This window comes from Diadema antillarum, unplaced genomic scaffold, assembly GCF_040938485.1.
Source record: "Diadema antillarum isolate AM-2024a unplaced genomic scaffold, OU_Dant_1.0 scf00000007, whole genome shotgun sequence".
NCBI classification, from domain to species: Eukaryota; Metazoa; Echinodermata; class Echinoidea; order Diadematoida; family Diadematidae; genus Diadema; species Diadema antillarum.
In genome coordinates this window covers 964,568-990,450 of record NW_027270896.1, presented here as the reverse complement: position 1 = coordinate 990,450, position 25,883 = coordinate 964,568, and positions in this window count along the sequence as shown.

The following is a 25,883-nucleotide window of genomic DNA, read 5'->3' as shown; positions in this document are numbered from 1 at the left end:
AGAGATACTCCGAAGAGAAAAGTCGAAACAGCATGTATACGCTTCCATGAGTGTGGACGTAAAGATGTTGTGTCTTTGTGTCTTTGTGTCTTTGTGTGTGTGTGTGTGTGTGTGTGTGTGTGTGTGTGTGTGTGTGTGAGTATGCGTGTGTATGTGTGCGTATTTTTCTTCCTTTGTAGTCGATTCGCATCCCTCGCACCCCTGTCTTTCTTTCAATCTCTCTGTCTTTCTCTTCCTTTTCCACTCTCTCTCTCTCTCTATCTTTTTCTCTGTTTTTTTTTTGTTTCTTTGTTTTAAAAATGTACGAAGGATTGATGCCGCGCCCATTCCTTTACACAGTAAATGCCCCCCCCCCCCCCCCGTTTGTTTCTTCCTGATATCAAGGTTTTCCACGATAAACGTGTCATTATCAGGATATTGATTGGGTCAAGACCACAGAGGTGGCAACTTTTGTTTTGTTTTGTTTTTTGTAAAAGTATACCTACAAAGTATAATTGTTACAGCTTGAACCACTTCGTTGGGCAAGAGAAAAAGAAAGTACTAGTGTTCAATGCACAACATTGCGACCCTTTGGTTCCATGACGCTCTGCCTTCAAATTAGAATGCTCTTCGTTGGATATAGCCGAACAGTCATACAAGACCTTTACTGACAATTTCATGTGAAAGAGAAGTAATTTGAAGGCAACTTAATGAGTACTGTATACATCCTAAGTGTAATTCCACTGAGATAATCAATGATATTCCCTACATGCTTATAACTATTTATGAGTCCCCCTTTTTCCCTGTTACTGTTGTTGATGATGTTGATCTTCTTCATCTTCCGTTTTTTCTGTCTATCTCTCTCCCTCCCTCTCTCTCTCTTCCTCCCTTTTGTTTTTATCTTTTTTCCGTTCATACTGTAGATATGAAAACAATAACCATGCATACGATGACACATAAAAAATATTAATAGGCCTATTTATACGATAAGACTCCTAGATCGCACTCAAAATGTGTTCGTCGTCTGGAGTAGATGTGGACTGAATGCACAGATTGATCGATTGGATTTGATTGATTTGATTGGATTAGATTTGATTTGATTTAATCAGATATCTGCATTCCTTTCTGCATCAACAGGAGGCAAGATGCAGGGAGAACCGGATGGGGTACCGTACATGGGCGGAAACTTTAATCAGAATGAAGTAATAAGCCAGAAGACACAGCAAAGGCGATAGAAGCATCATTCCATCAGCTCAGGGCGAGGAAACTGCGGAGGGATAAATATGTATCAAAGCGCCGCCATATCTTTTTGTTCTGTAGAGTTGGATGGTAATCAGGATGGCGGTGAAGAAATAATGCGTGGTTCAAAGACCGAGAAGTAGAATGCGCACGTGTAATCTGAAATTTGCTGATGGAGTTAGCAAAAATTTCTGTGTCATCGTGATTTATGGTGTCTCGGAGCCAACCACTTGCACTGGCAATCTCGTCATTACTTTGCGTTTAGTTAGGGAGAGAGAGCATGAATATTTCATTGTTTTAATTTTCGCCTTTCGGTTACATCTTAACCGCCGGAATGATTGATAGGTTATGAGGTCTCAAAGGCAGGATGTGGTATCAGTCAATTCCTTTACACGCTGAAGAAGAGGTGATTTCAGACTGGAATTCATTGGTCATCTCACATTATTTTTTGTCCTTTTTTTTCTTGTGATAAAATGGAGTAAACGATAACACGCTCCTTAAAATCTTTGTCGGTAAAATAAATTTGATACTCAGACTGCTTCCCAGAATAATGCAAATTTCCTGTCACTAAAATCGAGGCAACTACACAAAATGGTATATCCTTGCAATATGTACTGGGGTGCCTCGTTAAGATAAAGTTGAAAGGGGAACGCTGGGACAATAGACCGGGTTGCGGACATTAACTTGTTCTATACAAACAGTTGGCCCCTCGCATCTTGAGCTGACGTAGAATGAGACGCGGTGGAGCTACATAGGGGATGGTATCTGCTATGGAAGCTGTTCCTTCAATAATCATATCATCCAAGGCGACCTGTTTTGAATTCTAAACTTAACTATGTAACTGCTTAAATCATGTTTTTGACCATCTAATAACCAGGAAAATTATGCAATTCCAGCAATTAAAAAATATATATATATATTGCGACTTTCCCCATGACGTCACTTCTTCGGTTAATTCCCGATTAGCTCTTTCGTTCCAAATTACGAAATAACTGACGAATCCGAGAAACTCATGTAGAAAGTTATCTCTCAGCGCCCATTGGTATTTTGCAGAATCCTTGAATTGCGAAGGTGTGAGGATCTTGTGCAATGAAAGAGCAACATTTTGTGCCTAACATTGATGAATCAAACAGCCGAGGCTTTACACTCCAGGCGACAATCGCTAATGCTGATCGATTATATTCATGTGAGCACTTTTGAGAGATAAGAAATAAACCGAATGAATCGCACTTTTGAGAGATAAGAAATAAACCGAATAAATCGAATAAACATCAAACAGGATAAAACGAGAAGAATACCGATAAAGTCGTGTGTGTGTGTGTTTGTGTGTGTGTGTTTGTGCATGCTTCTGTGTGTGCATGCGCGCGTGCGTACTTTTGTAAAATTTGACTTACTCTTTGTACAACGTTTGTGTATATAATGTTGTTTGTCTATGTATAATGTTTTTTTTTGTAAATGTGAATTCTGTGTGACACTAAACGAAATTCTAATAAAGAATAAAAAAGTGCTTGCATGTTTGCGTGTGTGTGTGTGCGTGTGTGTGTGTGTGCTTGTGTGTGTGTATGTAATCTTTAAGTGGGGAGTGAATCTATCAAGAGAAAAAGACGTCCAAGAAAGTTGATGGAGAACGAGACAAGATGCTGGAGTATATTAGCAACCATGTCTCTCCAAGAAGACCGAGGTAGACAAAAGGATAGACGAACGAGGACTACTATCACCAGTTTCCCACGATGGTTGAAAGATGAGCATAGTCTTTGGGGGAATGTTAAACAGAAATGTGGCTGAGGAACATTGTCCTTTCTTGCCTTGGGCAAAGAGGCCTCCTTGTGTTGTCTTGTGCGGAACAAAAGACCAAGCACTGGCACGCGCCCGGTCCGATAATCCGACCGCTCTCCGAGGGATTTCTTCCCCGGACAATCGGAGCAGCTGCGGAGAGGAAGACGCATGGCAAACAATCTGCGAGCCAGGGAGATTTGAAGTTCAAAATAATTGGTCCCGGATAGAGTCGGTTAAGTCAGATGAATGTACCAAAGATTTTCTATCCAATTAACGCTCTCTCAGGGGGTATATGCCTTCATAAATCATTCTCACAGGACAGAGTATAGGGCCTATTGTCTTATGTTGTCTATACTATTCAAAGCATATCGACAGACGTGAGGGAATCTTTATACCAGCATACAATACAGTAGGCTAGGCTATTCGGACGAAACGATATCAACAGATTGGTGAAAATTTGAGCAAATTGGGAAATCATTTGAGAAGAAAATACCGGACAAGTATGCAAGCCATCTGTGACGGCGTACTCATAGGGAACCCGATGATAAACTCGAGAGATCGGTCATTCCATCAGTGAGCCACCACTTGTCTGGTATTCTTTATCAATCTGTTCTGAGATAGACTATAGATTTAATAAGTTTTCCCTCACATGAACAGTACAGACTCTCCCTCGCTCTGTTCAATATAAAAACAAGGATGTCGCGTCCATACGCATCCTTCAAGATAAGTATTTGTAATAGTTGTAATTCATGTTTTATATGATGAAAATAAACCGTAATGGTAAAACCATGTACAGGTGTCGTTACAATTATGAACAATGATGTACAGAATAGTATGATCCATGATTTACGTACTATTTGTAGAGCTTTCTCTTACTTGTCTGGTACAATAACTTCAATTTTCACAGAAGCAACCTTGTCTTCATTTTCATTTAAGCCAAACCAGATATCTAGCTTGTACGACATAGACATGCTTGTATTTAGAGTGGGAAATTTGAAGTTCAAAACAAACCAAAACAGGTGTAAGAAAAGCAGAGAAAACCAATCACAGGAGTATGTGTATATATATATCCAACAAAGACGTAGCTGCGATGTTAAGTTGCAATCCCTTTTATTGAGATTTCTGGCTAATTGCCCTTCGTCAGAATCTACAATGACATTGTGTAACAACAACATTCAGCCAAAATTAACCACGGTGTAAAATCAAACTGAACTCAGCTCACCTTAATTACACAAATTCTATGAATTCAAAAGTATACTTAAACATAACAACAACTTCAGAAACATATACAGTAATATCATACAACATAATATGTTTAACAGATACGAAATAGCAAACATTACTAAATACTATTACTAAATACAATTACAAGACGGAACTTACTCTGTTGCTGGTGAGTGCGATCGTATGTGCTGTCCATGTAAGGATTATAACCGGTAATAACCTTTCTTTTCTTAATGACGCAAAAAAACAATATTTTTTCTTCAAATTAATTTTGAGAGAACCTAGAATTAAACTTATACAAAAATATAGGGTGTTTTGTAGTAGTTTTATCATTTTTCAGCATCAAACCAATGTGTCAGGTTGTAGTACGCAGACACAACTGAAAACCCAATCTGATATACATTACAGTTATCAAAGGCAAGTTTTTCAGACAATCAAAACACACAAATTATGGCTTCATCGCTATCGTTATGCAATGACCAAATTACTTGAAAGTATATGAAGCATGCACTGCGTCAAAATATTGGCGTTTTGCGTCATTAAGACAAAAAAGGAAAAAACTGCTGCGATAAAGTGATGAAGTTATTCTTTTCATATTTCCACAAAACTTTTTTTTTTCTTGTGAGCAGTTACGATTGACTCGCTCCTCTGTTGAGAAGAGTAGCTGCTATACAGGCAATCTACGTGCTTGAAGTAAACCCATAAAAATGTAAATCAGCATCACGGCAAACTGAGCTGTTCAAGAACCATCCGGAAAGACATCCATTTGATGAATATTGATGTCTGCGAAACTTTGATTGTAACCAACTTCGTGTTAAGGAAACAGCAACAACAACAACAACAACAAAAATAAAGAGTGCTTACTGACAGAACTGCAAGTTAAAGGGATGGTATAGTTTTGCTTGGGGTGGGGATTCAGGTTTTACCTTTTTGCGAGATAATTAAAAACCACTTATACGAAAATATCAAAGAGCATACACGTCTAAGAGGGATCAAAAGTTAATTTGATGAAAACTGGCTTTGAAATGGCTGAGTTATCCAAAAGCAATTGGATATCTCGGCCATTTCAAAACCGATCTTCATCAAATACACTTTTGATGGATATCTCAGCCATTTCGAACCAATTTTCATCACATAAAACGTTTAATCCCTCTCAGAATTGTGTGGTCTTTAATATTTTATACAAGTGGTTTCTGATTATCCCGCAAAAGGGTCAAACCTGAATGAGATCAAAGTTGGGAGCTATCCGTGAGATTCAATGACAAATGGTAGCAAACATCCTCACGTTAATGATTATTGTCTAATCAAATTTCAAGTCGAATCGTCAAGTCTCGTTGCACCGATAATACTCGGGCGAGATTGCTACGCACAAAATAACAGCAAGCACCTATGAGACTGTTGTGAGAGAAAATTTCGGCCAAGTTTTTGCGTGAGACCGCCATCATTGAGAAGCAATTATCAATCTAGCCTGTTGATTGTAGAGTCACGCAGAGATGACAGTCATGCAGCCAGCACTATCGCTGTAGAGGCATGGAGTCCGGGAAAATTCACCGGGAGTTGATAGCCATCGATTGGCTGTCCTCATCCATTGTTCCAGGGTTGGTTCCTCGTACCGGACCTTGTGAGGCTTCGGTCCGACCTCGCAGCACTGTGTGCATTGACTGATTCGTGTGCTCCACAACAAACCGGGCAGCTCGGCCGTTTGGCATCTACAAAATAGCCTAGCAAACTTGCCCCCACGCCCCCCCCCCCCAAAAAAAAAGATTGATACTAGTCGAGGATACTAGTCGAGAAAATAGTGATGATTTTGAGTATTACTATGATATCAGCTGAGGAGACATACCATATATAGTGAAGATAAAAAGGGAAAGATTATCAACGTTAAAAACCTAAAAGAAAAAAGTCAGAACAGAAAATAGGAGAAAACAGAAATGAATTTTCAAGGGGGTGATATGAATATAAATCAATGACATTTCTTTGTACAGCTTACGGATCACATGAAAAAGAACAATAATAACGATGACAAATATAGCACAATATGACATAAAAAAGATATGATATGACATAGATTAGCATAATATAATATAACATGATATGACATGATATAATATGATATAATATGATATGATATAATATGATACAATATGATATGATATAATATAGTATAATATAATAGAATAGAATAGAACATGAAATAATGTATAATAATATTATAATATAATATGATATAATATAATATAATATAAAACATTTTATTACTCAGAACACATTTAGTATAATGAATGGCCTTCCAAGCTCTTCTTTGTCACAAGGACTTAGGTGCTTAGTGGGATTCGAACTCGGGACCTCAGACTGAGTGTCAAGAGACATATCCACTATGCCACAGTGCCGCCACCAACAGTGAAACTCTGTAAACATGGTAGAGCTGTACAAAGAAAAGATATTGTGTGTTGTAAAAGGTTCCCTCGAGTCAATCAGAAATATAGCCGACAAACAAAGCGAGATCAAATCGATGTAGAAATGCTACATAATGTCAAAAGTGTAATGACATTATGACGTTAGTGCCGTTTTATCCGTTAATCGTGTTGCGTCTTGTCCGAAGACGGGTTTATAGTCAATTCATTGGGGATGCAGTATAGAGTGACTTTAAAGAATAGATTATTGGATACTAACTCTCCCCAGAGTTCGTGCAGAGATGAGAAGCTCGTCTCTGAGAAAGAAGCATTGCACTGGCTACAGTCATTCCTCTCCTAACAAGAACTCTTAATCACATCCCAAGAGAGAGCGGGAGAAAGGATATGAAAAAGAGGGAGATAGTGTGTATGTGTATGTGTGTATTCGTGTGTGTGGATGCGTAGCGAGGATGGGGAGGGGAAAAAAAGAGAGGAGCAGGGAGACCATTTGATTTATGTTACATAATCACGATTCAGGAATTGTCGAGGGTTTGATGCTCATTAACGCAGTAATACAAAGGCATTCATATTCAAATTTACACCAATAATCTTCAGAAGAACCCTCAACGATTATGCAACTGGTGCCTGGGTTCATCGATATTGAAGTCAGCTTTCAAGACCCGTCGTTACCATGGCTACAGGATCGTTAGTACCTCAATGATTGGAGGAGCGTCGCCTGCATCTGTGGGAGGGTATGCATCTTGGCCCCAGTGGCTTTGGTTGCATCTATGGTGAGTTTTGAAGGATAAAGAAATTGGTTAACCACGATTAGTACTTCGAGAGGTTGAATAGTACATTCTAGGAAAATTCACCTGGGTCCAGCTAATGTTACATATCAAAATATCGCATTCCACCAAGCCCTGCTGGGATCTGTCAATAGTACACGTACCTATTCTAATTTATTTAATATATCACTGTGTAAATAGTATTGAAATTATATTTTCTATGCAAAGATCAAGATTCATGGAGAAATAAATCAAATCTATACAAAGAAATAGAGAGCCAAAGATTAGCTTATGAAACTTTCATCTGACACTCACTTAAAATTTCTGACACACACACACACACACACACACACACACATACAAATATACTTTTCTACAAGCTGGATTTCATTTCTTTCTTTTTTTTATTGTATTCTTGATCAGGATGTCATTCAATAATACTTGAATCATTATCATGATATCACAATTAGAAAAGAAAAATGTTGCTAGCACCTAGGCATGATAACCATGACTCATTATCATATACCTGTGTCTGTTTGAAGTTCATCTTATGGCGATTACATGCTAAAGTTGTTTAGTTCAGTTCTTAGTTTTACACACCATCATTTTAGCAGTATACAATAAAAAACACACAAAGATACATATTTTATCAAAATACAAAGTAAACTTCAAGCAAACCAAAAACCATTGAACTTGACGGTGGGAACCCCAGGAGAAGCAATGTCTATGGATAGGCCCCCCCCCAAAAAAAAAAAAAACAACAACTTAGATATTAATATAATTATGATATACACGTAAAAGAAAAAGAAAAAGTCAATACACATTTTTACATGTTTATTTTGTATGCACGTAGGAGATGGGAAAGAAAATAAAATGTATATATAGATACATATATATATATATATATATATATATATATATATACATATATATATATATACATTATATATATATATATATATGATTGCCCCTAAATGAAGGTGGCATGAAACTCCGAGTAGCAATAAAATACGGATGTACCTGATGTCAACCGAGTGAACTTGTTGCAATACTTCTATATATATATATATATATATATATATATATATATATATATATATATAAGAAGAATGAGTCTCAAATACGCCATCTGTAGATCCAACAAGAAGGTTTTTATTCACAAAATTTTCAGCCTGCCTCGGGCCTTCGTCAGTGTGGTGTATACTAGGACACACTAGTGTCCTATGATTAAGTGTGGTGTATACTAGGACACACTGTCCTATAGTATATACACCACACTGACAAAGGTCCGAGGCAGGCTGAAAATTTTGTGAATAAAAACCTTCTTGTTGGATCTACAGATGGCGTATTTGAGACTCATTCTTCTTATAATTATAACATTCGAAGTCCAACACGTGGAAAATTCCAAGATGAACATATATATATATATATATATACATTGATATACGACAGAAAATCCGGGTGAGATGAGAGGAGAATAGAAAACAGTGTGAGTAAGAAAAAGCGAGAGTATACTCGAGAGTTGGACTAGAGACAGCCCATAGTGCTCGCAAGCATTAATGATATTCATTCTGTTAGAGAAGGTGACATCAGTTCTATTGTAGAGAATACCCCTAGAAATATAGATCTATACAATACGCACAGTTAATGGCTATTAACAGTTATTATATATTGTATCAAATATATTGTTATATATTATAAACAAAGGAGCAAAATAAACTTTTACAACTAAGCAGTAATACCTTAAGCAGAGTGCATATCTGTCATCTTGCTCCGTGCGTTTAGAACGTCATTTTATCAGTCTGCTTTGATATACTGTGTATGACATCCCATTTGATTTGCTATTACATTGTGTGCGTTTTGAAGCAGGAACATCTGCCGTTTATCTCTCGAACGGACATTTACCCGTATGCCCTTGTTCTTTTAATGAAGGGTAAACCCGGGAGATTAAAAGTTAGTAGCTATTTTTTTTTCTCCATTGAGGCACGTTCTGAGAGCTTTGCAATTGTTGCGTTGTCCTTTCAGCCAGCTGACAAAGATTTTCGCCATTCAGCACGCCAGTCACATATCAACTGTCAGTGTACTTTCTATAGCCTAATGGGCTTCATGCTCAATTGTCAATGATAAATTTCTCTGTTTTCAGCTCATGCGTGAAATTTGCTCCGCCATTCTTGTTGCGAGCGAACAACACTGCCGAGTTGCTGCTACTTGCATGGTTGCTCACGTAGATATTATTGCCGCAATTGTGTGCGTAATTTTTCACATCGGGGGTTTCGAACAATCAAATCTGTAACCTCACACATGCTCAAGCTCGCTAAGCCGATCTTCCATACCCATGTCCAAGTTCACGAGGGAGAGGGAGAGAGGAGGAGAGGAGGGGGACGGAGCGAGAGAGCAAGATAACAAGATTTTCGCATCATTTTTTTTTTTATTCCAAGTTACGAAAATACAACTGAAAAATTAAGGTATACTATGGCAACTTCATTGTGATCAGAAAATATCGTTTGGAAAGGTGAGATATTGAGAAAATGATGAGGGAAAACACGAATCTCGGACGACTTATTCATCTTCTTTAGATCGTGGAGCTACAACACAGCTGCATGTTAAAATATTGACTCAATCTTTTTTTACTCTCGAGTAATTTGCGTGCGATGTGCCAAAATGGCATTTGTTTTTGGTACATTTCGTGGATTGATTCTGATTTGATGCTGATTCTGAAGCGAATGCCGTTTTCTTGTCAGGCCCGAGGATTGGATTGATGTCCGGATGATTATAAGAAACCGTCATAACATTACTGGAATAAAAGGTTCTTTCATTTAGGCAACAGTTATATATTTTCTTACTTTGGTAGATTTTTTTCTAACTTTAAGATCTGTATATTTGCAGATTTGGTTCGTGTACTACATAGCTCTTCTTTATCCTAAAGTGTGAAAATGTCAGGGGTAAAAATGCCACAGGTAAAGAAGGTGAGAAGTAATGACGCCGGAGGTGGAAAGTCAAATGTACTAAAATGTAGAGCTAAAACTTAGTGCATGCAGGGGGGAAATGAAAATGTACGATAATTCATCGTGACATTCAGAGAGAATATTTGAACTGTTATTGCGTTGTTTCTTTTTTTTTTTACCGCCAACATTTTCACATCTGAGATTTGGGATACCTCTGGCATTTTTACCTCTATCCGGCAACTTTGATTTTTGTTCTACCAAGAAGAAATAGCGTCAAGTGATAGCACATCATAACACGGCTTGTCTCGATCTAATGTGCTTGGGGTCAATAGTGTTTTGTTGTTGCTGTTGTTGTTGTGCTGCAAAACATACATAGATTAAAGGTATTCAGGATCTTCGCTCATATCTATGTATAGGGCATGTTGAACAATGTTTTAAGATAGATGACACTGGCACTCACAAAGTGGACATTTACCATTTATTTTTGGCCAAGCCATTTTAAGAGATGGATAGCAGACACTGGCATTGTGTGTACAGTAACTATAGGATATAATTAATGGGTGAGCAGTGAATGATCAATTTGACGCTGAAAAAGAGTCGCCGGGCATCTTTGAAAAGAGAACGCGCCGTCACGATAGAACGACGGTATAAATGGAATGGAAAGGTTGACTAAAACAAAACGAAATGAATGAATATAGATAAATGTGAAAGTGATAAAAAAAGAAAACAAGAAAAAGATAGTATATGAGATCAGGAAGTCAGCATAGGACTAAAGATAAACAATAAAAGCTTTGATGATTGTCAGGTGTTATACACAATATTGACACATGATTTAGAAACTCCAGTAATAGACATTTTGCTGATCCATTCTATTTACTTTTCTTCTTTACCCCTGTTTGCTTTTAATAAGCCTGTCTATCTAAGCCCTCTCTCTCACACACTCTCTCTCTCACTCCCTCTCTCTGTCTGTTTCTGTCCGTTTGTCGTTTATGTGTATGTGTATGTGTGTGTGTGTGTGTGTGTGTGTGTGTGTGTGTGTGTGTGTGTGTGTGTTCTTTTTCTCTTTCTGTCTCTCCCCTGCCCCTCTTTCTCTCTCCCTTTCTGTTTCCGGATAGCAATCTTTCATTTATATTAAAAAAAAGGTAAAATAAAAAAGTTAATGAAAATTCTTTGAGCTGATTAATGAAGGCAGAACGATCATTGTTCTGGCCCAACACGCCACTGGGATGTCAGTTGCGGAATCCTCGGCCGATGCGCCCCGGGCCTTCGAAGCGCTCCGGCTCGCTTCTAGTTGAAAAAAATTCTTTCTTGCTCACTTAGGGCTCAGCTGTCGAAATGGCAAGATCGCAATTTCCCCCTCCCTCTCTCTTTTCCCAGACAATATTCGGGGCTTTTAAGGAATTTATTTCCCGTTGCCCCCACCTTTGTGCATCCAATATATTGTGATGTATTAATAATTGACATTCCTGATAAAGCACTCGAATGACAAGGGGAACATGTCGATGTTCTCATTCTGAACGAAGCGGGGATCGCTGCGGCAGAGCAAACAAAGAAAAGTGTGTACCAACGCACCATTAATTTTCATGCAATTAGAATACAACGACAAATTCCTATGTTTCACATCAAAATGACGAGAAAGTGTATCTACAAAAGCATTTTTTTTTCAGCTTTTGCTTTTGAATATTTTGACTTAATGTGTATGTACGTTCGTTTGTGTATTGATGGAGCTGTGTGTGCACGTATAGAATGTGTATGAGGGTGTGTGCGTTTTGCAGGGGATGTGGGTAAATAATATGCACCCAGTTCTACCATGGCGTTCCCTATGGGCAACAAAGGACATGAACTGATTTTTCCATGCGTCTCTTCCAACATTAGGAGGCAAAGTCCGGCTTTGTCCCGGGCTCATGAACACATCGAGACATCCGCCACTTGAGTCATGTCTGCAGCACTGTTGTTTGCGGTGAAGGTCAAAGTACTGTTTGCATATCGGTGAAGATTATTTTGCTACCTTGTCCTCCCGCCCTTCTCCCAATATCTAATTTCTTCCTGTCGTCTACTTTCCCTCCAGTTTTGTCCTTCTTTCACATATTTCTCTTTGCATATCATTTGACGCACTTCTCATCTTCTTTTCCCTTTTGTTTTCTCTTATGCTATATGATCATATAAATGTTTTCAAATTTACCATAATATTTTTATCAATATATAACTTCTATAATCATTGTTATAGTATGATTATGTATCAATTATTTGTCGTCGTCACTTTTTTTTTTATTTCGATTATTATTTCTCTTTCGTTATCTTTCCATTTTCGTCTTATTTTTTTGTTATTTTCTTTGTTTTTCTGTATTTGTTTCTTTGTTCTTTGGCAGAACATCTGAGTAATTTCATAGAGGGGTGGTCCTCATTTTTTTCTTCTTAATTGCTAACTTTACCTGCGGAAAAAAAGCCGAATTTGTTTGTTTGATGTTTACAAACAGAGCAAACAAGAGTTTCTAATAGGATCTCCATGTCAACTTCTGTTCTTTCATTAGTCGGAGAAATTTGTTCAATGTTTGTTTGTTTTTTCAATGGGGGCACATTGTCTTTCATTCTTTCTTTCTAAATCTGCATAATTCAATTGTAGTTTCATAACGAGATATGCAATTAATGCACACACCCAATATGTCCTTTCCAACCAACAACAAAAATCTAATGAATAACAATTTACAGTAAAAAAAGATAACATTATAATGTAAGATATTACACTTTTTATGACTCTCAGAGGGAATACTTAATGACGCGTTAAACCCAACCTAAAGCAAGACCTGACTGCAATTAGCATATTACTTGTAGTTTGTCATCACTGTATAATGCTTAATGTCTCCCAAGACACACTTTAACCATTAACGTTTTAATCCGGCATATATTTATATAGGCGGCACCGACATAACAGAGCGACGCCAATGATGAGAGAGAGAGAGAGGGAGAGATGGAAGGGGGAAAAAGTCTGCGTGCGAGCAGGCTGAATGGGCGTGTGCTAGGACACGGGTGTCATGCGGGCTACACGGACAGCTTCGGTCCTAAGAAGGAGATGCGGTATACACGCCTTACTCACTTTTTCCACTCATCAGCGTATTATTTTAGTTACTCTGAGGGAAGCTGTAGCTCATTTGCATACAGCTGTTTAGGGAATTTTTACGCCAGTGTGTAACGCGATGGGATCCGGGTGCAACTAGTGGCAGCAGCTAGAATTCACAAATTCACAGATTCGAGAGTTTGACTTTCTGCACTCTACGATACAATGGCAAAAGGTGGAGGAGCAGATATTGTTGAAATAAAACAGATGATAAAACACAAAGACGCAAAAACACGGATGCGATCGAATTATCAGAATATGATAAAAAGTATATCTAAAGAAGGCCATGTCAAGTAAAAAGAGAAAGTGGAACGTAACCTAACATGATATAACATCACAAAAAATACCTGAACATAACATAACAAAGATAAACAAATGAGAAAAACAGATCTGCGAAGAAGACAATGACTATCACATTGATCTGGAACCGGAAAGGCGAACTGAAAGTTATATTAGTGAATATTACTATTATCTCACTCTCAAGCATTTAACTGACTAACTTGAGGAGGTAGAAGTATTTTCAACACAACGTCTTACTTGAAATAAATTTCGTTAATCTCTTCACGATGTATAGACGAAAGGTTGACGTTGAGACAGAGTTCATTTTGTGTTTTAATATCATAAATTATGAGAGTGATCCGCCCGCAGTTCTCACCAGTTGAAGAATGGCAGAGTAATCAGAATTCACATTCTCAGAAACTATTGTATGACCACATTAAGTTAGTCTGTTCATGTCTTGTCTTTGTTTATAGCTTGATAGTGCATCTTGCATACAGTTTGTTAATACTACGAGATTACTTCTTGTTTCTAACGTGCAAAGAGCGACAGCAGAGCGATGTGTTATCCTAATCGCATAAGATTTATTTCCTAGCTTTTGCGGCGCAGAAAGATGAAGAACAAAGTATAAGCTACACAGAGAAACAAACTGCATAAACGGCCACCATGAAATCAGCTCAATCCAATATGGACTCAGGTGACTTCGCATTCAATTAGACTTCATTCATTGCATTAGTTTGTTGTGCTATGTCTGCTAGGGGTAAAACTCTCGAAGCACCGCGGGCGCACGTGTCGCTATTATGGTTCCTGGCACCAGACTCTGCCAACGAATTGCTGTTTGCTCCGCGTAAACGAGCACACACGCGCACGCCCCGTTTCTGATGGAGATTTTCCACGATTTTAACCGCCGGTTGGTGCTCAAGCGTGGGAGACCGTGGGAATAATCATAGTCCTCTCAAAAGAGAGTTGTAAATATGCATTTTCCTCTGTCATCTGAAAGAAAGAAAGAAAGGATAAAAAAAGGGCAAAAAAAAAAAGAAGAGTTGGGAAAAGGCAGAAAAACAGTGAGAGAACGTTCTTTTGTTGACTGAATGACGTTACAAAGACGAGTGATCATTGTTAGAGAGATTTCTCACGATCAATGTTACAATTTCTGGTCATCAGCTGCTCTTTGATTTAAAAAAAAATCAAAGCCATTGTTTCTTTTTTTTCAGTTGTAGAAATATATTCTTAATTAGAAACAAACACCAGAGGAATTTCGGGATGTCGGCAAGCCAGATAGTATCGACTTAATGTATCGGCGCAGTAGCGTGCAGTTGCCTTTATGGCTGCTCGCTGAATGGAAACATGGGAGGCTTGTTCCATAGAAAAGACTTACTGTACAAATTCACACATCGTGTCGTCCTCCGAAGCAAAACATTTAGATCAGCTGTTATCTTTTCGTCGGCACGAATTAGATTTACTTTATGTGCATACTGCTGTAAAACTGAAAAAAAAAACCAACAACCCCGTAATCTATGTCTATGATGACCAGTATACTGGAGTGTCCAGTTAAAATTTCGTGTTCTGCTCATCGGACAAGCGCAGCAATTAAAAATGTTGAGTGTGAAGCGTGGCTGATTCAAAAGCAATAACTGTCCCTTCAAATCACGAGATTAACCTCGAAGCATCAAGTTACGCTAGACGTCTGCCCATCCTCAATGTTTCTCATATTAATTTCAAGTTTCTCCTTTTGGCGCTGTCGAGGGGAAATGCAATCACCCCTACCAATACATGCAACATTATGAATATACGTGCTCCATTGCTCATTTGAGTCTATAACTAATTAAGAATGTCGTTGATAAAGGGTTTTGTTTTCCCCCACAAAATTTTGAGACACATTGAGTCAGACAATCCGTAGACATGGTTTCAAAGAGCCTTCCGGCGCGTAAAATTATTAAAGATGCGAATGAATTTGGAGGGGACAAGATTTCAAGTTGTACATCCTGGAAGTATATTCATTCAGTCATCAACATTCTATATACTTCGTTCGTTTATTCCTCTTTAACGAATTAAAATGCGTAATAAACATTGTTTTTTTCTCACACTGCTTCAATCTGTGCTCAATGTGTTACTTGAAGGCCAGAGATAGAAAGAGAAAAAGAGAAAGGGGGAGGGGTGTCAATGGAGAAGGGACGGCAGAAGGGAGACAAGATCAGGGGGGTGTTTCATCAACGTTTGTCAGCGCTAAAAGTTGTCATCGCTGACAATCACCATAGTAACAATCAGTGACCAGAGCATCTCATCCAATCAAAACCAATGATTTTGCTGAAATTATCAGCGCTGACAAACGTTGATGAAACACCCCCCAGAAGATTGAGGAAGAAGTAATGTCTGTAAGTGAGTGCGGAAGTATATATGCATAGTGTGTGTGTGTGTGTATATATATATATATATATATATATATATATATATATATATATATATATATATATATATGTGTGTGTGTGTGTGTGTGTGTGTGTGTGTGTGTGTGTGTGTGTGTGTGTGTGTGTGTGTGTGTGTGCGCGCGCAGCACGGGACCTGCAAAATGATTGAATATTAAGAAAAGAATTGTGACTTGATGACTTATCATTCCAATGAATAACAAAACAGGTTTAGAGGCGCTATGCCTTTGTGTTTATTCCGAGCGGCAATAGATGGCAGGTGAAAAAAAAAAAATCATTCATCGAGGAAAAGGGGAAAATGCATACATATATTTAAAGTTCTGACTGCATGCGATCATAACTGCAGGTTCAACTTTGATAACGGAGGCAGAAATTATGTTAATCAACCGTCTTTTTCATTTTTTCAACAACCTTTTATTTTCAATATCCTCACGTCGAGTAATCACGTCAGGGATACAGCAATTCCATTATAAACATTGCGAATATCACTCTTTAATCCGTTCCATACGGAAACCTGGTGACCTGTGTACTAAGTCTATAGAGATTACAGAGTTCAGTATTGAACGGATTAACTGTGGTCAAGATCCATACAGAGAATAATCAAACACACAAGTCTGCTTAACTCTTTCTTTGCCAATGAGTCAAATATGCACAAATTCCACACACACAAACCTATGGACAGGTAATCAATGTAACATGCAGAGGGTTAAGAGCATCTGAGAGAATTAAGCCATGATCTGCTCTATTCTGTGAGGAGTTTTATGATACACACAGCACAAATTATATAGTGAAAGGCGAGAGTGGAAATTATGTTGATCAAAATCAGATTAATGGTAAAGAAGTTATAAATGAAATCTCAAAGATTCACGAATTGATATGAATAACAATGTAGATGAGTGAGCTGAGGAAATCATTACTTCACAATTTTCAATTGATCGTGTACCAATAATGGCGGGGGGGGGGGTTGAGAAAATTCAATTTTTCATTTCTAGATGCACAAAACAATGTTATCCCTGCTTGAATAACTTCACTTCAGAATAATAATGAATCAGATACTGTATATCAGGATTTCAGTGGGTGGGGGAGGGGGTTAATTGCGTTTGGTCCACAAATTGGAAAGTTAATGATTTTATGTTAAGAGGGGATGATATTATCGATCACTATTGGCACATTCACATTAACTTTACAAGAACTGTTTCTTGGAAATTAGTGAAACTTCACAATTTCATTACTTCCTTATATCTTACCCGATTTTGATCAAACTGTCACTGTTGTGCTTGTAAAACTTTACTCGTTCTTTTTAGACTAACTTTTACTTGTCCAGGATTTACGTTCTATAAGCAAAGCCATAGAACTCGGGACTGAACTACATGTACGTCATTGTGCAATAAAAGTTGAAAATAAGAGTTTAGAGAGTAATACGGGATTATAGTTTGTACTTCGTAGCAGACTCAGCATGTAAGTTTTGTTCTATCTCTACAGCAGTCCGTGACAGGGCTGGGTACATTGTTCACAATGTGATCTTCATTCCTTTCATTCGATGGCATGACACGTGCTGGAAATCGTTTGCTCTGTGACAGAGAGAGTCGGGACAAGTGTCGCTAGAAAATACACAGCGCCAATATCATCGCCTCCGCCTGGGGTTACATAAATTCCAGTCATCTTGATACACCGCCAGCAATTTGCTGAATAAATAGTAATTATCTTAGTCCTTGATCTTGCCATAGTTCCTCCTTGTTTTCGTGGGTTCACAAGACACGCGCCTTCGAACACCGTCGAAACAGTATCGATCGGCTTTTCACACCACGATCACACTGCAAAACAAGTCAACATCGTGATTCGACATAACGTAGACCAACTCAACATGTCTCGTTCCGCTCAATACTGTGACCTCACCTTTGCGGTGGTCTTTATTTCTAAGCCTGATTTATCTCCACTTTTTCCCTTACACTGCCTCGTTCTCTCTTCTGTGTCTCTCATAACTGATTGCTCATCAGGACACTCCTCTTTTTCTTCTGTTGTTGTTTTAAAGAAAGAAAGAAAGAGAGAAAATGGGGCCCTATACAAATGATTTTTTCTTCTCTCATCCCATCTCTTGCACGGTATCTCCATCCACTTTAATCTATATCTATTTCTATCTCTATCTCCTCTATCTATCTATCTATCTATCTATCTATCTATCTATCTATCTAAATACTCTAAAAAATCTATCTAAAATAAAGGCAGATTAAAGGAAAGAATCTGGTGTTGTTAGCCTATTTTGGCCTCACATAGCTACACCTCTCATATCTTTCATCTTTCAGTCCCTTTGTACTTTCTTGTGCTTGGATTTGATTTTATTCACATTCATATGATACGCCTTCGATCTTAGCTTTCATTGTCTTCGTCAGTATATCCAACAATATTCCTATCTCAGTCTCTGCATGTCTCTCTGTCTCTCTCTCAAAATATATATCTATCTATCTCTATCTCTCACTTTCTCTCTCCTTCTCTTTCAGTTCATATCTCCCTCTTCCGAGTTGCCCCTCTAGCCTTTTCTCCTTATTTTGTTCGCGCTTCATCTTCTTGGTCCTTTATTACTCCGGCATGGCGGAGAAAACATTAAGAGCCCAAATCGCCTTCTAGAGTTGCAGAATGCGAAATTCTAGCCGGAATAATACAACGCCTGTGAGATTCCTCGGGAAAACATTTTAAATCATGCATACAAATGTTAAATGTCCATGGTCACTCGATCCCTGGTTTGTTTGTTATCATAAGGCTGTGTTGCTATTTCACTTCTTCACAGTTCTCTTTGCCAGTTAATAAGCATGCATCATTCGATACCATCTCCATTTTCTCCGCTCCTTCCTGCTATTCACCTCGAGCAAGATTTTTTTCCCACCTCATCTCCCCACACCACGCAGAACGCAGATCGCCTGGCGAGCAACTCTTTGACTCGACTTCTCCAGTTGACAGACGGTTCTATAAGCAATGCCCGTGAGGAGTTTTTAGTTACATAATCATCCCATCTTTAAAGAAAATGAAATTCGAGATTATTATCCGAGCTTTCCAAGATCTTGACTCGTCGTGAAACGCAAGGGGAAAAACGCTAAGGAATAACTAATGATCTTGTCAATCAGCCGTAAAGGATCGTGATTGAAAAGATTTAGTGGTTGCTATGGAAACCATGCAGCTTCTGCACGCTTGATAAGAAATAAATGAGAGAGGCAGGCATCCAGCATGTTGCCAAAGAAAACGATAGCGAGGTCGTGTGAAGTGTGAAGTCAAAAGATCCTTAAGAGCGTATAAGGGCCGCGGAAGGCATGCATACTGATGGTCGTCAATTCCATTTGAACCGCTTGACATCCTTGTTATTTCGCTTAGCAGATCACAACTTGATTTGAAACAAGCTATATTCTTCGACTCGTCATTTCTTTGTGTACTGGGGAAATGAACTTTAAGGAAAACGAAGTCAAAAGATACAGAAAGGAGCAGTACAACTATATATGTCTGGCCTTTGACCCCAAACAGGGAACTGTCCCATGTCTGTTGAATCATTTGCCTTTCTTTCTCTCATCCAGTTCAGAGGAAGATGAGTATGAAACGACGTGAATAGAAAAAAAAGAAGACAGAGAAAGAGGAGTAAGACAGGCAGAAAGAAAGAGACGAGGCGTTCTTCTTCCCACTTTCCCGAGATGCCTTCTCGGATTACCATTTTCAATTTCCGCGCTCTGTGCGATTAGCTAGTATTATCTCCTCTGTATAGTGGAACATACTGACTGTAGTGACGCCTTGGTCACCGCCCCGGATAGGGGTTAGCTTCACGTTACAGTATCATGAGAGATGCCAGAACGGCTATGGACCCAATGCCAAACTAAGCGAGACACAAGAGGATATAAGGTGGGACAGGGAACCGTGTCGCTTACAAGACAAGACATCACATCTTGGGCATGCGGAGAAATGTAAAAAAGGAGTAGAGAGAGATAAAGATAGATAGATAAAGAAAAAAACCCAACTCACATAGACTTAGGTGTGGTGAGAATGGAGTAGGAATATAATAATAAAGAGGGGGAGTATAGCTTCTGAATCATTTCAGATTGGTCGGGAACGGATGGAAGAGTTTATTGTGGCATGTTATGTTGCACCGTGTCCAATGAACTTCCCAGTGTAATGTGACTTTGATGCTTTTTACTCTTAAAAAACGATTTCCATGACTAAACCTATGTGAATGATATCATGTCCTCTTCATTTGTTTGATTTATCAATCCGCTTGCTTTTCTCTTTTCCGTTAGTGTCAAGAAGTTTCAAGTTTCATGTTTTCTCTTTTCTGTTAGTTTCAATGCTTTTTAGCATTCCTCCCCATTTCCAACATTTCCGTATACTTACAAAATTTTGTAAACTTATCCTTTATTTTGTATTATGATGAAATCTATGTATTCAATTTCTGTAATATATCTATATGTTTCTGTTGGAAGTGAAAAAATAAATGAATGAATGAAAAGAACAAGTGTTGAATCTATAATGTTTTGTCCAAGCATTTAGAGTTTCTTTCCTCCAGTGTCAGTTGATGTTATATCATGATGATGAAGAAGCAATTCAATACACCTTAACTTGACAATGTAATCTTTACTCCTTTCACGAAAGGTATCCACACCTTTAGCTCACGGCATAATGTTATAAACCTCTGTGAATGATCGCAGGTTGCAATAATTGCAGCTTACATGGCAGCAACCATGCAATCTGATGAGAGTGTCGGAGCCATCACCGTGGTAGCTGCAATTGCAGCAATTAAAAACACTTTCAATCGTTGCAAACATCTTTATGAAATCGGCGCATTTTATTGTTTGACACTGCATCTGTTAACTACTGTTACATTCGACTTCTCATAACACCAATAACTGTTGGGAGTAACTGTACTTTGGAGTAAAGAAAACTTTTGTCAAAAAGGTTGTAAAGGCAATACTAACAAAAGGGGTTTGCTTGCTGTTGGTCTTTTTTTCTCTCTCTCATCAGCACTTTGCTCCGGTATTGTTAATAAATTTGTAAAGAGATGATAGAACAACGATGTCTAAAATGATCACTCTTTCAGTACAAAATATACTCTGTAAAACAAATTTAAGGGCCATCATGAAGTTTTTTGTATTAATCATATTTGCTTTGTGTTTGTGTGTGTGTGTTTTTTTCGATAGTTTACTTCGTCGATGTTTGGCCAAGTTTCCAATCGACGCATTTCCACATGATAATTTTAATGTCCTTATAAAATGCAATTCGGTTTTCCAACAAATCATTCTCGACAGTTCCAACACAACCCAACTCGAGTTTTATCAAATTGTCAAAGTCTCGAAGAGAAATTACTTTGTTAGCTTGTATATACAATTAATACAAAAGGCCCTCTTGCAACGATCAAAACTTGATGTGATTTTGCAGTAAAATATGTTTCTGCTATTACATTATCTATTCAGAGACTTAGCATGTTGGAGTGACAGGAAGAACAGTGAGGCCGTCGAGAAACAAAGACAAAGAATGGTGGAACGTATACGTGTGAATTTGTCTCCAAACATAATGGTCAGAAATTAGACATATTCCACTTCAAACATAGCCGACTTAAGAAGACACAAAATGGTAATAACGCCTAGCCAAAATGTAGGGTTGTATTGAAGACACATTATAATTATAACATAATTACTTTGTTTTGGTGTTGCAGTGTATGTTATGAGTAGAATAAGAATTGTCAACTTTATCTAACAGCAATAAATCATGTCCTGACTTCAAATGATGTTTCGAACGAGAAAATAGTAGTAACTGAATGTAATTAGTACTTTTCCCATGTTCTGCTCCTCATCGAAACCTGCTCACCACTCTGCTCTTTGTCCTCCGTTAGCGAGGAAGCCATCAGGGTCGTTCGGCAGGGATTCGGGGGGAGAGGAACAATGGGAGATGCGCACTCCTCTCTCGTCTCGATCATGGAATGCGGGAATCCTTTGTTTGCCGTCTCTCCGGGAAAGTGCTTACTCTTTGGAGGAGCCAGTGGTGGTAGTTAACCCCCCCCCCCCCTCCTCCTCCTTCTCCATCTCAGAGAACAGACAGTAGTCATGGTAGTTTCCACTGCAGATGACGCTGTCTGTACTTTCTCTCACTGTCTCTCCCTCCCTCACACACACACACACACACACACACACACACACACACACACACACACACACACACACACACACACACACACACACACACACACACACACACGCACGCACGCACACACATACACTATTGACAGGAAGACTGTCAATATGCTTTCTGAGCGACAATCTATGTCACCGACATAATTTCCCGTGGATCACATTCGTCAGAGACAGACAGGACCTGGTATGCAAACATGAAAAATCCACTCCTAAACCCAATCCTCACTCACTTCGGCAGGGCATAGGTAATGATTCAATATCATGCACTAAAAGAAAAGAAAAAAAGTATGTGATGCATTTAATAAGCAGCTGAAAAATAAGACATCTGCCGTGATTGCAATGCTATAGTATTATAAACAATTATTTCAAGTTTTATCATTGGTATTAAGTCATTCTTACTCATCTTAGCAAGCAGTTATGAACGCGTGTGTATGTATGTCTGTCTTTCACCATTATATCCCATCCATCTTGAATACCTGAGCGTTCGTTGTCTGTAGCTCAGTACAGCTGATGTTTCTCCTTCATTCTCCACCCTCTCTCCTTTGTTTGGAATTACTCTCCGTTTGTCACTTGCAAATGAACGAGAGATGGCGCACTACATTGAAATCCCACTGGGTATCACTGATATCATTATTGGCCATTGATCAATCAATTACAGATGACAATGTGAAACCCAGTTAAATCGATTTTTGTCAATCATTGATCACATCATCTTCCAAACTCCGTTTTAATCAGGTGATTTCAGATCTATATGATATAAATATATCATTTTTTTTCAAATTGTCTAGATTCTTTCTTTTTCCGATTTTTCCGGCGTTCACATAAATAAACGTAACATGATTTATGATAATATTGTAAATGACTATATTTTTGTCTATTTTTACGTCTTTTAAGGCCATTCAGCCTCTGTTGTTGATGATTTTTTTTCAATAATTGTTTTTCTTGTGGTGAGAATGCTGCATGTTCTGTATCACATTGTGTTGTTTAATATGCTGTAAACTCGTGTCATACTGACTCATATACTATAAAAAAAAACAGCTCTGAGGCTGATAGTGGGCTTTCATATATCGTATTGAAATGAATAAATAAACTATTTCTATCTCGATATCTTAAACGTTATAACACACAGCTGATTCTGTCTGAGATACACGTGTTATCGACATGTTGCTGGTTGCTACATTCATGAGATAATCGCATCGTTAAATCGAGTGCAAATCTGACGAAACTGACCTGCAAAACCTATACAATGTACATGTATTAGCATCAATGTGATGATAACTATAAAAGTACTAAATGTAACAGCGGTGATGATACCAGTCCTACGTAGTAATGTTTCGATGAAGATGGTTGTTTGCTCGTTGTTTGTTTCCCTTAAGTTTTGTTTTTATTTTTCTTTTATTCATCTGAGAAGATGGCTCGATAGTCAGCTGTATGTTGGCTGGTCTTCCCTAGGGCCAGTTGAATGTGGGGGGGCAGGACCACTTGATCACCGGGTTTAACATCCTGCTCTTTGCGGTAAATGAACGAAGCGGGATCTTTGACGTATGAGTTGCGACTCTCTCTCACACGTCCTGGCGGGACCTCCATTTTTATGTTTTGATATCCGAGGGACATATAAGTATTTCGCCTCTTACAATGGGAACTCGTGTATGATTACACACAACATTGCTCAGGTACCCCTTTGCTCATATTAATTCTACAACTTATAATAAACAAAGAATGGAGGAATTGTAAAGAATTGTGGTGCGGTCATCAGCCATACACATAATGCTTGTTCCAGATTCGTAGAGATACCCCCTGGATATGGGTCAGGACCAAGTTGACCCCCTATCTTTGGGAAGGGAAGCCAGCAAAAGCCCTCCCCCCACACACACACACAGGTTTTTGCGATAAAAGAAGGCCATTTGAACCCAGCATGGAGTTGTGTGAGCAAAACATACGCAGTAAGCACATTGGAGAATCGGAGGAAACAGGACCAAGCCACACTACCCCTAATTTCGACATTTTTTCGGGGGTTTTAAACTAAGCGTATTCGGGACCCCATTTCAGGATCATCGGTTAAGATTTTAAACTATAGGCCTACCCCATATTCTAATTGAAGATATTTTGGGAAGAATACTAAAAGACCTCCTATTTCAAAAATTTTCGGGATTCCCCCCCCCCCCGAATTGAGACCCCCTAGGCCCTACCCCTTTCCCAAAAAATCGGGAACGTGCATGCGATACAGATGACCAACTGAGCTGAGTGGGAGGGAGTGGGGGGACTTCACCCTTCTACTTCATCTCGCTGACTGGTGTATTTTGTTGGATTATGACACGGTGTGGTAAATTATGTTGGTGGTCTGAATGACTTTACTGAAGTATGCTCTTTTATATAATGTAAATGACAATTTGTAGGCCTATCACTACATTAGTGACCATTTAGGCCTACAATGTCAGCGGATCAACTAGGGGGCCTACTGCACAATATTCCACTCGTGAACATGAGGCTACGGAGATCTGTTTTCCACTATCCCTGACTAAAGCATGAAAATAAAATAATTCTATGAATGTTTAAAAACAAACAAATTTTATTTGGCACCAATTCTAATGAATTTCGTGAAAACATACGCAAAGTATATTTATAAATTGTGCTTTTTCACTTTTTTGTGTCATTTTCCTTGTCTCTCAATCTTCTTCATTGATTTGTTTCACAGATGATCCTTTCCGATCCCAGTGTGTCAACTGTACAATCGATAGAGAGTATCTTTTACAAACAGTCTTTCAAGCCAGACTTTTAGAGGTATTGCAGACATTACGTACATGTACTTCGCTGCGATACACGGCGGGTTGATCTCAGTCTGAAGGCTAAAGTCTAGCCTAACTAACTATCGTTCGTAAAGAGAAGAAGCGTACACGTACAAAATTGTACATGTTTCTGTGGCCTACACATGCACCGCATTATGATCGTGCACCTGTAACTTAATCTATAAGTTTACGTTTTCGAGTTCCGATTCTACGTGTATTCAGCTTCTAATACCTAAAATAATACACGACTTAAACTCAGCGCGGTAGTCCCACTATGGTCCGTCGGGGTAGCCCGTAGATATCGTCAGCGACACAAGTGCGGAGGTATGTAGGTTTGGACATTCATCATCACGTTATTATCCACAGGCCTTGCATGCTTGGCCCTTGAAATCTAGGTAAACATGGTAGACTGTGCTGTGTTGTGTGCCCGTGTGCAGTGTGTAGGCCCTACCATTTTTGTATGGGGCAGAGAGTCGTACCATTGATGGCACGCGCCCCGTGACTCACACTCAGTCACAGTCATAAAATAATAGGGCTTCGCTTACTGCAGTAAAATTACCAATTGCCACCACCACTGACCACTGCACTGGTCTACACTTACCATTTATTTTGATTACTACAATCAGTCATCAGCTAACATAACCGCAGCAGCGACCCTAACTGCGACAGCCGCCACACGCAGTGTGGCGGCTGCGCCGTGCTCCCATTTCAGATCTTCATGTTGAACAAACGGGTGCCTTTGCGGCGCTATATTTCCTTAAATTTTCAACAGAAACTACTA